Source organism: Alligator mississippiensis, chromosome 2 (assembly GCF_030867095.1).
Source record: "Alligator mississippiensis isolate rAllMis1 chromosome 2, rAllMis1, whole genome shotgun sequence".
NCBI classification, from domain to species: domain Eukaryota; kingdom Metazoa; phylum Chordata; order Crocodylia; family Alligatoridae; genus Alligator; species Alligator mississippiensis.
In genome coordinates this window covers 224,150,109-224,164,205 of record NC_081825.1, presented here as the reverse complement: position 1 = coordinate 224,164,205, position 14,097 = coordinate 224,150,109, and positions in this window count along the sequence as shown.

The window sequence follows — 14,097 nt, the reverse complement described above, 5'->3', positions numbered from 1 at the left end:
CTGCCAACCAACATACATGAACATACATACAGGTGCAAACACACCCATACATTAGAAATCTTTTTGCAGATGGTTAAAGAGTGCAATTTCTATTTGTGTAGATACAGGGGTTGCCATCCCACGGTGAGAATTAATGGAAGATATTGTCAGGGTCTTCCAGGTACAGTACTGCATTCATCTATTCATACTTCTTTTCTACAAAACCAATGCCCCAAGAGTACAAGCAGAGGTTGTTATTAGCCAGTTACATTAATTGTCCTATCTGTACACCTAGCGTCAGACCATAAAAGCCTACATATCCACCTCCCATGAAAGCATCTGAATCTTAATTTCATTTACTATACTATTTACATTTCTATCATTAAAGATGTATGAAAATGGAAAGTTATATTTTGAACACCCACCTACTTAGTTCACAGACGTATACTCTTTTGTATTTGAGCAGATGTGGGTACTACAGCTTGTTTGGCTTGCATTATCAGCTCACACATCTAGAGATAGCAGCTTCCCGTCAACACAGAGTATATACTGCCATTTTTTATTCTAGATCCCAGTGTGCAGGTAGACAGTTATTGCTCTTCCTCCCCTCCTCCCTTTCATCCCCAGCAGCTACCTAGTGCATGTAAGTTCCAATTCAGCACTTGCTTAACTGTAAGCAGATTCATGGATTTCAATGGGATTATTCACGTGCTTAAAATTAAGCATGTGCTTAAGGGCTTGGTAAATCAGTGGAGCACAAGAATAATGAACTGAGATCAAGTGAATTCTGTTTGCTGTGAAGCATAATCAAAGTACCAGATTATTTCAGAGAATCACAACACGCAAACTAATTTTGGAGAGAAGCATATTCCTCTTACAGGGTGACATTCTGCCTTTTGTAGAAGCCTAATGCAAGCTTTATCTGTCACTTAGGTCAATGAGGAACAACCTTTTAGGAAGGTGTGCCCGAAATTAGCCCAGCACCCTCCCTGAGTGCCCCTCTGATCCCCTTCCTCTGCCTGATCTACTGCTCTGCTTTCTGCTCCCTGCCCTGTGCTACCTGCCCAATCTGTTGCTGCGCTTTCAGCTTCATGCCCTATGTGCTGCTGTGCTCCCTAACCCCTCACTAATCTGCAACATGCCACACAGAATTTGCCCATGCCACCCCTGACCAAAGTCATAATGGAGTCTTGAAAATAGTATTTAAATATGAGAAGAAGGTGGGTGGATCTTAAATTGCACTTCTGAGCAGAGGTGAATGTCTTCCACTGTAAAGCTGTTCTGTGAAAAGGGGCTTCCATGGTCTTTGCATTTCATAGCAATGGCCTCAAATTTGGTCAAACTGTCTTAAACAACCATTCAGGAAACCTGCAACTATTGGCCGCCTTGCTGTGATGGGTCTTTGACAGTCAGGTAAATGATTAAAAGAAAATGCATAACGAGACTTTAAATGATTGTTGTAAAAGATTCTTTCAATATTTTGAGTGTTTTAAAGAAAGGCTTTTAGAACTTAGACCTGCTCCAAAGCGCAAGTTTTACATTGCTACTACGCATTATTTTTTCACCTGGAACAGTCTATCTGTCCTCTACTGGATGGTTATTCTTATACAAGTATATCATATAAGTTGCATATTAAATCATTTGATTTGATCATTTGAGCTGAATGAATTTACTTTCGGGTATGAAAGAGGCCACAACTACTCCCAACTTAAATGTTATTCAGAAGGAGATGGAAAGGAGCTGTGTGCAATGAGGGCTGCATCCTGTTAGCTACATTTTATATTACTATAGACCCTTGAAATATGTGGAGAAGAATACTTTTTAAGGTGTCCTCATCACATCACAGGTTTCTAGACTTTCTCCTCAATGTTCTAAATGTCTGGAAATCCTCTCCTGGCAGCATGAGAGGTTGTCAAATTTGGGGCCTATCCTTTAAGCCCTTGGTCTATTTAAGTGGTACTATTGATTAATTGGTTTTGTCCTGTGTATCTCTAGGGCTGTATAATAAAGAGGTAAATAACAATGATAGTAGTTGACAGTAAACATAGCTACTGGTAGGGTAACAGAGGCCCACAGATACAAAGCGGTCAAACAATATGTTTGTGGCAGAATTACCATAGAAGGGTTAGGAGGGACTGCAAAAGATTATCTTGTCCTAAATTGCAAACACACAGAAATCCAGAATTCCTCACTTGTACTTCATGTTCAGTCTATTAGACGTGGGGTTCCCAACCCCCATGCCACAGCCTGGTGCTGGGCCGTGAAGGGTTGGCTGCCAATCTGCAGGAGGGCTGGCTGCCAGACCAAAAGTGACCACGGACCAGCTAGCTGCAAACTGGAAGTGACCGGCATACTGAAGACCGGCAGCCAACCCTTTTTATACTGAGTATATACTGAGTATAAAAAAGGGTTGGCTACCTGCCTATAGTACGCCGCTCACTGCTGGTCTGCAGTTGCTTCTGGTTCGTGGCTTGCCGGTCCTCATCCTAAAGAGGTTGGGAACCCCTGTATTAGACTACACCTCAAATATGCCTTTAAAGCAGGATTTGAACATTACATTAAACAAGCAGCACAACCCTCGACTAATGACCAGATATAGCCAATACGTAAGGGAAAATGAACCAGTATCACAGTATAGATACAGGCTGATTCCTCATGCATACAGATACAAAACATCTCAAATCACTTTAAGAGTATCCTCTTTCTTCTGTAACTAAGACCCAGCTGCCGCCAAGTCAGGCTGAGGGGCCCCTTCTCCTACTGGTTATTCTTTGGCATGTGATACACACAGGAATTGACAGACAGGAGATGAACACATATGATACAGAAAGAAACATACACCATGAACCTATTCTCAGTTGTAAAGCAACCATTGCAAAATACCCGCTAAGATTTCCAGTACAATCTTGTTCAACCTTTAGTTAAAGACTAGCCTCTACTCTGTGGCCAAGTTATATTAGTCCCTTGGCAGGTAGCTAAGACATCATTGACAATATAAACAGAATGTATGTGGAAGTATTTCCTTAAAGTAAATATGCTGACATGGAAGCCTCTTCCACAATGATGTATCCTTTCCACTCCTCCCCCACCAAAAAGAGGAGAGGAGCTATTATCAGAACAGCCACATTGATGCTGCAGTATTGTGAAATTATGTAGGGCTTTCACCATCTTACCACAGACTGTTATGCGGCAGTTAAGTTCACTAGAATTGGTTTCCATCCTACTTTAAAAATATTACGATACTAGCTAACTCATCAGTAGGCAGTCAGTTTACATCTACTGGACTGTCATGGAGGGAACAACATCTGAAATATTACAAAGAAAGAAGCACCTCAGCTGCCTCCTGGTTATTGTAGAAGCAAATGACTAAGTCATCTAATGGACCAAGGACCATGACACAACATTAGATAAGAAAAAAGGCCACATACACCTGCCAAATGATGGACTGAGTGGCAGATACTATATTAATTTAAGTGTGCACTCATCCAAGAGAGCTCCACAATTAAAACTCAAACCTTGTTTCTCGCAATTCAACAACAATAGATCTTCCAAGCAAACTATAAATGGGTAAAGATGCAGGAGCTGCACAAAGCTCATCTGAATTGGAAGATGAGCTTAGTACATCTTAAAATCATGCAGGCTACCATCATCTCAGAATATATCACAACCTCGGCATATGTCATTTATTTCAGTTTGTAGTGCTACATTTAATGAACCTGCCCATTTTCACTTCACCTTTTTGAGTGACTAGCCTCTTTAAACATGAAGGCACCATATCCAAACAGTCCTCTGCCGTCCTCTATTTATATCATTTTCTCTCCCCTCTTTCTGCCCAGCTTCTCCCACAATTTTAAGTTCCACAGTCCAGCAGATGTTTGTCACAACTTAAAAATCTACCTTTTCAAAACATCTGTCTTTTGGCTTCTGTTAAAAGTTTTATTGATCCTTTAAATGCTGGAGGAATTACTGTGCCATTCCTTGACAGGTAAATCTGAGAGTAATTTATTTTACTTATTTTCTAATTTTATTTGACCTTCACTGTAGCATCTGGGTGAATGGCGTATGTTTAGCTCAACACATTAAATCAAAATTCCTACAACAAAGAATGCAAATTATCTTCTTTCCCTGAACACCACAAACCAACACGGTGACAAGGGAAATAATATGCTGACCAAAATGTGACATACTATTACTCCAGTCTGTAACCTGGAGCTCTGGTGGATCACCCAACCAAACATTTTCCATATCTGGGACCATCACAGTAAAAATACTCTCCGTGTGCACAGTAAGGGCTACAAAAAAGTGTGAGAGCTAAACTTGGTCATATTGGACTAAGTGGTCATAGTCATACCTCACGACCTCTTCCTCTTTCCCAGCCAATAAAGTCTACTTGTTCCCAAATACTGCAAGCAGTATCTTAGATCATGGATGGGCCTTCAGATAGCATAATGATAAGTATGACATACAAACCTAAATGGAACAGAACAGAATACAGTAGAATCTCTTGATGGGAAAATTAAATGCTCCATTTTCACAGAACTGTGACTCAGTTCTTTTTCTAAGAAACCTAGAGTTCGATAGAAATGACTCTAACAATCCTACAGAATTTTACAGACAATGAGATCCCTTATACATAAACCCAGACAATTTAACAGAAAGTATATCTCTGTTCTGGAAGTCTACATGTGAGTTTAAAAATTCCATAGAAAGGTTATTATTATTTATCAGAACGCCATAGGACTTTCCCCCGTGTTCAAAGTCTGCAAGTTCAATGTCTAAAAAAATGTTCCCTAAATTCCTCTGCCTTTCTCTCACTGTAGTAAATAAAAATCATACATGAACTCATAGGAGAAAAAAAAACTTAGCCCCAACTGCTGGCACCACCATTAATTGTATCCACAAGCAGTGTTCATGTAAATGCAAGAAACTTTCAGTGCAACACAAGAAACACTGACATGGACATCTTCAGTATGTTGGTTGGAACCAGCATGTTTTGTATTGTCTCCATCTTCTTCTCTATGTTAGTGTTATAGCTGCTCTTGTTCAGGAAGGATCCTTGCTACCTGTCATGGTGAGAAATCAGGGGAAGTGGAAGTGACTTCCCTTCATTCAAAAAGATGAAGTCCAACTCCACTGAACAATTTTTATCACATCAAATAAACACAATACAAATATTGATAATGGGCATGGCACAGCATGAAAAGAGGTTCTAAATGTAGTATTAGGGCTCTATATTGTTGGCTGAGTACCTGAGGCCTTACCCATTAGTCCGTTTGCATTGCCTGTTACTCAGTCATGTCTAAATTCTGAATCTAATTAGTCCCAAAATTTCAGAGAATGTTTTTGGAATCAGTGGGCAGAACCGCGTTGATCCCTATAAAAATTAGAAAATCAGAAAGGGAGGCACCCTATACTCCTTGCATCTGATTAGCAGTCATCAGCTTCAACCAACTTTGTAATAGTACATACATGAAAAAGAGTGTTAATGGGAAATGTTAGTGTCTTCCAGCATAAGAATACCCTGCAATCTCAAGGGGAGGGGGAGTGGAAAGGGGAAATCAGGAGCATGCAGAGCCCCTGGCATGGTGAAAAGAGTTGGGAGGGATGAAATAAAGGTGGATGGGAGGGTAATACACAGAGAGATCATCTAAATGGAAGTGGAGGGATACCAGCAGCCCCCAGTGTATACAGTGATCTTGGCCTGAAGAGGCTACAAAGTGTGTGACCTGCTAGTTTGTGTGGAATGGGAGGGAGGGGGAAGTATGGCTCTATCTTCCCACAACTGAAGCTCTGCTTAAACATACACACTGCAGATTAAATAATTGCATTGTGCGTTTAGTGGACACTTAAATTGAACTTTGAGTTACGATAGTCTATCATATATAGAAATATCTCGATAAGTAAGATTCGGCTTGAAACCAAACCTATTATGTGCTAGAATGTATCCATATGACTTCAATAGACGCAGGCCCATCCAACATCCTAGATCAGCTTCCCTTACGAGCCTGTCTTTAGGTAGGACCTTAACAACACACCCTAAAGATTAGGCCAGAGTATTCAGCACTATAAATTTTGAACCCTGTCATGAGAGTTCAAATTCAGACCTGTTGAAAGAGTTTACACAGTAAGCCACAGTTCATCTAAACAGTAGCTTCTAAACCTTTTTAATTTGGAGGCAAAATTACGAAGTATAAGAAGTCATTGGTATCACATGGTACCAAAATGGTCACCGGACATCATTTGGCTGGGTTTATACAGAACAGGCTGTATATACAAGTCCACATCAATGGACAGATAATTTTATGAGTTACAGTTTAAACTCTTCAGTGCTGCCATTGAAAATGGACTTCATGGTAGTTAGTCCAAAGGTAGGATTCCCTGCATTATACGTTCTGAAAGCTGCTCCTTCAGCTCCCATTGTACTCAGAGCTTCACCTTAGTTTTCATATGTCCCCCTGCCATGAAATGTAGATTTGCCATATAACAGAGTAGTAGTAAGGTTACTTTGAATACCTGCTTGAAATCTTAAGAGGCCTTGCCATTTTAGCAACATTTGGGATACATGTATATATAACTGAAATACAATGATCAGTAAACATAAGAATAATTTAAACTGCAACTATTGTAATCTGATAAACACTGAACCTGATTAAATAGAAAATTCTTCAGTGAGAGAGATTAAATACTGATCTTATGCTAATGTTTATAGCATTAGCAGAATTTTTATATTATCCTAACAAACCTGTTCTATAGAGAGGGAAAATTTTATAGAAGCAGAGAAAAAAACCCTAATCTGAGGCCTATTTCTCTCTCTCCCAAAATAACCAGGGGAGGGGGAAAAAAAAAGCCTACAGCTAATCACTGGTAAAACAATATGTTCTTATCCTGACACGATACAATTTCAGAAAATACAAACCAAAAAGTTGGGTTTTCTTGCTTGATATGTATTATTAATAAATACTAGACAAAAATGAACGAGCAAATAGACTATAACTCCTAACAATAATACTAGAGAACAACAAATTTTAAACCACATATGTAGATATAACTCTGGATACTAGAGTCCATGTCCTGCTGACTATTCTATCTTATCTGCCCTTACCATCTCTATGATTCTGGGGAAAAAATATGCAACTAATGGATGCATTCATCGTCATTATTCTGGAGAAATTACTATTGACCCCCAAATCTATTCATGTATAACTAAAGAGAAGGTGCTTTATTAATCAGTTTAAGTTTCTATATAGGTGTTATATTATGCCTTTACTGAGCAGGCTATGTTTAATAAATGAAAAAATTATGACCCACAACCTTTAAGTGATCAATTAATAACAATAAATACAATTTAATTTGTAAAAAGTATATTGTTTATAAAATTATAAAATTATAAAATTATATTGATTATAAAATTAACAAATTCAATTTTAAAGTTACTGTTACAGCTGGAAACTGTAATCAAGGAAAGTTAGGTTTTGTTCCTGACATATATCTGTATGTATTGGCACTACGTTATATAGACTCTGAACCATTTCATCCTTCAGCTCATATTAGAGCTAGCTAACTACACATTCGCCCTGGAAATTAAAATTTGATCATACTGATTCCAATACAGTTAATGTGGGGATACAGATATGTACATGTATTAAAAGGTAAGGAAATTGGAATGTTAATTATTTTCCTTGCAAAAGTTGCTTCTGTGGAATTGATTCCTCTGTTCTTCTGGTATATACATATTTTTCTATGTAGGTATTTAGAATTATGTAGTTAACTTAAAACATATAGTTTAATAATTCATAATCCATTTGATTTAAGTAATTGTAAGATTTTCTTTCAAAGGTTAGTTTTGTGGTAGGAGTATCACTATGCTGTTGCTGGTACTGAAACTAACTCTTCAAAGTTGCCAATAAATTTAAAAAGGGAGAAGAAGGTTGTCTTTCCCAAGTATTGCTGTGTATATTTTTAATTATTTTGATCCAGCAAGTTTGTTTATTTGCTTTTTAAAATCACTTTTCCTTAGTTTAAATGCTTAAAATCTCCAACTATGCAAAGCTACCTGTGCAAAACAGTTACCTACTTCCGGTTGCCAGTAATTTCCTTCTATGTCAAAACAGAATCAATATTTGTTATATATGACACATTTAAAAATGCAAAGGGGTATTAGTTAATAATCTGTAACCAGTACATGAAAATATTTGAAGTATTTAAAGGAAATGGCATATCTGGGTCCTGAGTATATGGTCAATATCAGACCAATAGAATATATTTATTGATTTAAAATGTTTGGATAATGCTTATTACAAAAACATTTATACAGTGTATACTTTGTTAAATGAGTCTGCAGCATGTATGCAAGCAAGCATGATGTAACCTTGTATTCTCAGTTGAATAAGATATGAACTATTTGCCAGTAGAATTGTTTTTTTATTAGATAGATTATAAATAAATTCTTCACTCAAAATTTATTGAACCCTCTAATTTTTCAAAAACATTTTTAAATATTTTGGAAGCAATTAAAATAGAGTTTAAAAAATTTCAACTCAGTATCCATGCAAACTCCCTAACACTTTTTCAAAAATTCACAAAGATGCAAAAATGCCAATTGACATTCCTAATAATCCACAGCTACAGGTTAACTGGTTCTGTTAAATATCTTTGGGGGAAAAATCCAGTTTGCACAGGGGCTCCTTGTAGCAAAACTTACAGCTTAAATCATCCTAGAATTTCCAAAAAGACTTTTTGAAAAGACATACATATATATATCTATATAAGATATATATCTTCTAATATATTTTTAAAGCCATTAAAATGAACAATAGTAATTTCAAAGTACATTTTTGCTACCAAAGAAGTATTTGAGAATTATGAGTGAAGTTATTGATCATTTTGCTTCATATTAGAAAAAAGTCCAAAACAATTTTAAAAACAAAAAAGAACAGTAAAATATTTGTATATAACAATGTATATTTGTATATAACTGTATATAAGAGTAGGAAACTGAAGGCTGATTCCCCCAGTCCTTCAGAAAGGCATGTTACTATGAACTTCAGGAATCCATAGGGTAGGGATGAACCACAGACTGACTTCTGTTAATTGCTTATTTGCTCTTATCAAAATGTTTTGTCTTTATACAAATTGTAAACTTTAATCCTATCAATTATCCCTCCTTGCAGATTGTCTCTGCCTATTCTGTTAAAACAACGTGATCACTAAACTGCAAGTTCAAACTCATCTATATAAATAAGGAAATATATGTCTTAAAAATTCCTACCTGTACTTTTTGTTAATGAAATTTCTTCCTGATCCAAATTCTCTCTTTTTTTTTGTTTTCTACTGCAAACAATAAAATATAAGTACTTAAATATGTAAGTTTTAGGTACTGAAGATCATTTTTGTTCCGACTGACAAAACATAGTCCTGAACTTATCTCAAAAGGGGGTTTTTTTTGGCTTTAACTTCTAAAACTACTAAATAAAGAATGCAAAACATTTAAGCTTTATAAACTATTGAAATACAGGAGAAAGAACTGAAATAATTTCACCGAATTATCAGCTGATAGGCTAATAAGAACATCCACCTGAAACCTTTTGACAGTATTTGTTACTCCAATTTTCTTAGATTTTAATCTACTATTTTCATTACTTTAATGCTAAAGAAAGATGGAAGCTTTATTTAACAAAATGTTGAACAGTCAGTAAGTAAAGAAAAACTGAAAGTCTAACTCAATTCCCATTAAACTCAAAGGAAGTTTTGTCATTAGTTTCAGTGGGAGCAGGATTGGGCCCCAGGATTTCAAAATCCCCATACATTATGATTTTACCTTATCATTTCATGAAAGGTTGGGCATACTTATGTTTTGGAAGTAAGCCACAATTTCATTCTTTTACTAAATATTACCGAGCAAAAGGGCAAAAAAGGCAGGACTTTGGCTGCAGGAAGTAATAACCAGTTTTTTGGCTTTTTTTCTCTGTGTATGAAGAAATGAGAAGCCTAAGCTGTTTTAAATACACTTAATAAATAGTTCTATCTATATGCAATATCCAAGATGATCATACTTTTACAATGTAACAACATACTCTGCAGTACTTAGTTTATTCTGCGTCTAATTTTTATATGGGCTATAAAATATTCTAGCATTACAAAGATTCTGGTTATATACAAACTGATTTTCACCTGGATGCACTTGAGACAAAATACGTACTCACTTGAGCCTCCCCATTAACATCAGCTGGACTATGACTCTGATCCTATAAATATATTTTCAAAATATTTTAATCTATTCTCATTGACAAATTTTTTCAAGTATGATGTATATATAAATTGAGTCTAATTTATATGAAAGGTACTTCTGTTTGCCCCTCTTTCACTGCATGCAACAAGCAAGATAGATGCATTTGGCATATAAAGTCCAAATCTGCCGTTCTTATTTGGGTAGTATTAAGGAATCAACAGAGAACCAAAGTCTATGGGACATGTTCTGAGTTAATACTGCAGAGTAGGACCTGTATGTTTTTTTAATGCCTAAAATATAACTTTTAAGATTACATGCACAGAATATTTCCACTGTACTGTATGTTGTGAAACCAACTTCGAAAACAACTAGTTACCTCTCCTGAATCTTCTGGCTAGTTCTGGTTCTCCCTCATCTGGAAGAAAAAGCTTTTTAGAGTTAGGTTTGAAAGTATCATTTTCTGATCACTAATCCAACCACTGATCTGTATTCTTTTAAAAAGATGGCTCTGTAAAATTTATTTTGATAGTGAATCAAGGTGCTTTTCACTTAAGATTCTTTTCAGTTTTTTAGAACTGATTATACCAGACCCCAAACTTTCAGGGGGGAAAAATACACTGTAGTTTAAAAAAAAAATCAAGATGGCTAATTCAACATCTAAAGATTGCTTGCTTTGTTTGCCATGTACTAAAGTGTGAAACCTCATTTTTAAGTTATGCCTTTGATATATTGCCTGTAAAAGACAGCCAGGAGAGTCAGGTATCATCAGAGGAAACTCGGCTGCCAGGTCTTTTGGGGTTCAATGCTGCTAATCTGCACTCCCAGGAAAAAGTCCTTATTCACATAAGTGTTCCCTTTGACTGCCTTGAGATTAGGGCCATGAATAACCACTGGTTTGATTAGTAGAACTTAGTAGGATTTGTCTGCAAAATAGCCATTGCAGATAACTTATTGCTTGCAATGGTGTGCAGAAGGCACCCTTAGTTTTGCTGCTGAAATGATTTTAATATGCCAAAGAATGCGGGGAAATTATTATTTAGCACACTGTACAAAGTGAATCTATGTGAAGTGAACCTATGCTTTTATATACATTCGCTCTTACCTGCTCTGATTGGGAAAATATAGTGCAGAAAAGGATCAGAACATTCTGTGGCATCAGTCCTATCAGGGAATGACCCTTGCCGAGGAAACTGGCAGTACTGGGGCCTAGGTCACCGAGAGTGGCAGGGCTGAGTATTTCGGACCCAATCCTGCCCCTTCCAAATATGAAATAGACAATAATAACAATGGGGGAACACAGAAGATTTCCAAGATCGGGCCTTCCTTTTGTATGTAGTTATTAGTATGTGGTTAAACAAGCAGGATCTCTTTTGATAATAATTTGGCTGTCCCTGCCCCATGTATCATTAACCAAAAAAAAAATTAAAAAAAAAAATCAAACCTTGTTTCAAATATTGTATGCCTGAGGGATCTGGGCTGGCCAAAAAGAAACAAATAGAAACAAAACCAGACTCAGTTTGGAGAAGCAAAAAGGGTCAGTGAAAAATCCCTGGCTTCCATAAAAAGAAAGATAAATTAAGGCAGTTTAGGAATGATTATACAGAAAAAGCCAACTTCCCTCTCACATTTCTTCAAATTGGTGTCGTCAATTCTGTATTTTGTGATGCATTGGCTAGGGAAGGGTTAATGAGGTTTTTTGAGATGGAGAGCTTAGAACAGCATCATCTGATGTGAAAGAGGTCTCTCCAGTGCAGCATTTCTCAACCCATGGGTCGTGACCCAGAAGTGGATCTCAAGAATATATGAAATTGTCGCAAACAAATTTAAAAAATGGAAAAACGTGGGAAAGTGGGGCTTTTCCCATGCAGGCTGGCAGAGTTCCAGCCTGACAGGGGCTGCTTGTCCCCCTGCCCCCCCCACACACATGAGGGGAGAGGAGACTGGAGCCTGGTGGTGGGGATTAGCAGGTTGAGACTGGCAACTGATGTTTACAAATGGGTCCAGGTACAAAAAAGCTTAAGAACCACTACTCTAGTGGACTTGATCCAGAGAAGTGCTGAATCACATTCAGCAATGATATGCCCAAGGTGCTCACTAAATAGGAGCCCACACCCTTTATCATAATCTTGTGACAGATAAAGTTCTGCTTGTGTTTCCATACAGAATCACTTGACTTTTAAACATAAACAGTTATGCCAATTGAAATGCAATCAATGGGATTTCAGCCTGGATGTCTGAGGTTCTTTTTTCTTTAAACACAATGTAAAACATATTTAAAATTGATTTAATAGGTTTTCCTATTTTTGACTTAGCAAATTAAAAAACGTGCTGCTAATAAATAAGGTTTACTATATTCAGGTGATTGTTAATGTCTTCATAACTGCAAACAAAGACAATTCTTCGACTTCAAATTCTACAGCCCATTAACCTTCAATAGAGGCATTTACTTAAATGAGAAATGGGGTTTCCCAATGTGGAAGGGAGCTGTTATAGACTTGAGCATGGGCCAAAAGACCCTGTTTTGAAAAGAATCTCTGCTATTCAGGCATTATGACCTATTACCCTTCATGGTAGATTTTCACATTGATGTAATGGCGGATCACATTCTCATGTTCTGTATCTAGAGGAATTATTCTCATCTTTAAAAGTCCCTGGACACAAAGCGTTAATCAATCATTTTCGCCAAACACCATCTTCTTCCCAGGCTTTCATTAGAGGAATCTGAAACTTAACAAAGGAGTACAGTCCGTTGGATAGACCAAGGTGAGAAGAGTCAGGGGTCCCGTTTTTTATTCCCAGCTCACCCCCTGACTCATTGTGCAGTCTCAAGTAAATCCCTTCTCATCTCTCTGCTCTGCTGTCCCCAACTGTAAAATGTGTATAATAGATGCCTTCATGGAGCATAAGGCTAATGTGAGGGTTAGTTCATTAACATGTGTAAAGCACTTTGAAAAGTTAAAATACTCTACATGGGCCATCAGAATGATTTTTGATTCAGCTTCAGTATTCCCATTAAAATCACTAGACACCAAGAAGCTAAAAAAACCTGCCTTGTCCATCCTTAGAAATAGTCTCATCAGGCCTGATCATGTGAGCAATGAACACAAGGAGTTCTCACTAAAATCAATAAGAATTCCATGTATGGAGTGCTTCCAGGATTGGGCTCCTACTGTTGGTTAACAGTTGTAGTTTTATATTACTGTACTGTTCAGAAAAATTACTGTAACTGTGGTTGGCCTTAGTCAGGCATTTTAAGACGGTCTCCTTATTTTACAAATACATTAAAGGCAAGTCCTCTGTAGAGGTAAATGTGTGCAGCTGCATTGCATTCAGCAGAGAATTTGAGGTAGCAGAGAATTTGGCCCAGCATTTACGCCTATTAGGCTTGCAATGCCAATTTAGCTTTGAGAGAGCGAGCTGTGCTTTCTCTATTAAATGCCTGATGTCATGAGAGGCAGAAAGATGCAGCCTGATTTTCAGATTTTGCATTTGAGTTTGGGATGACACAGCTGTTTGAAAAAGTTGTCTCAGTTTGGAAACTGCACAAATTGGAAGCAAAAGGCACTGCGGGTGGATCTCTCCCTTGTGTACAAGGCCAGTGCAAGACCTGGGCCCTGCTTTAGTCCCAACAGGCACTGTGTAGGTTTTCTGCAGGCTCTCTGCATAGAGATGAATTTCACCCTTAGGCAGACTAACTAGAGTTTCCTGCAATGCCATTTTAACAGTCACTTTTGTGCCTATTAATGAATTTTCAATAGCTGCTTCTAAAAATCTTATTTTTGATATTTATGTTTGTTTGTGGATTTTTGCTTTTCTCTGAAAGAACAAACAAATATTTTAGTGCATGTCACATAGGTACAGGTATGCTTCCTCTACCACCAGAATTGTTA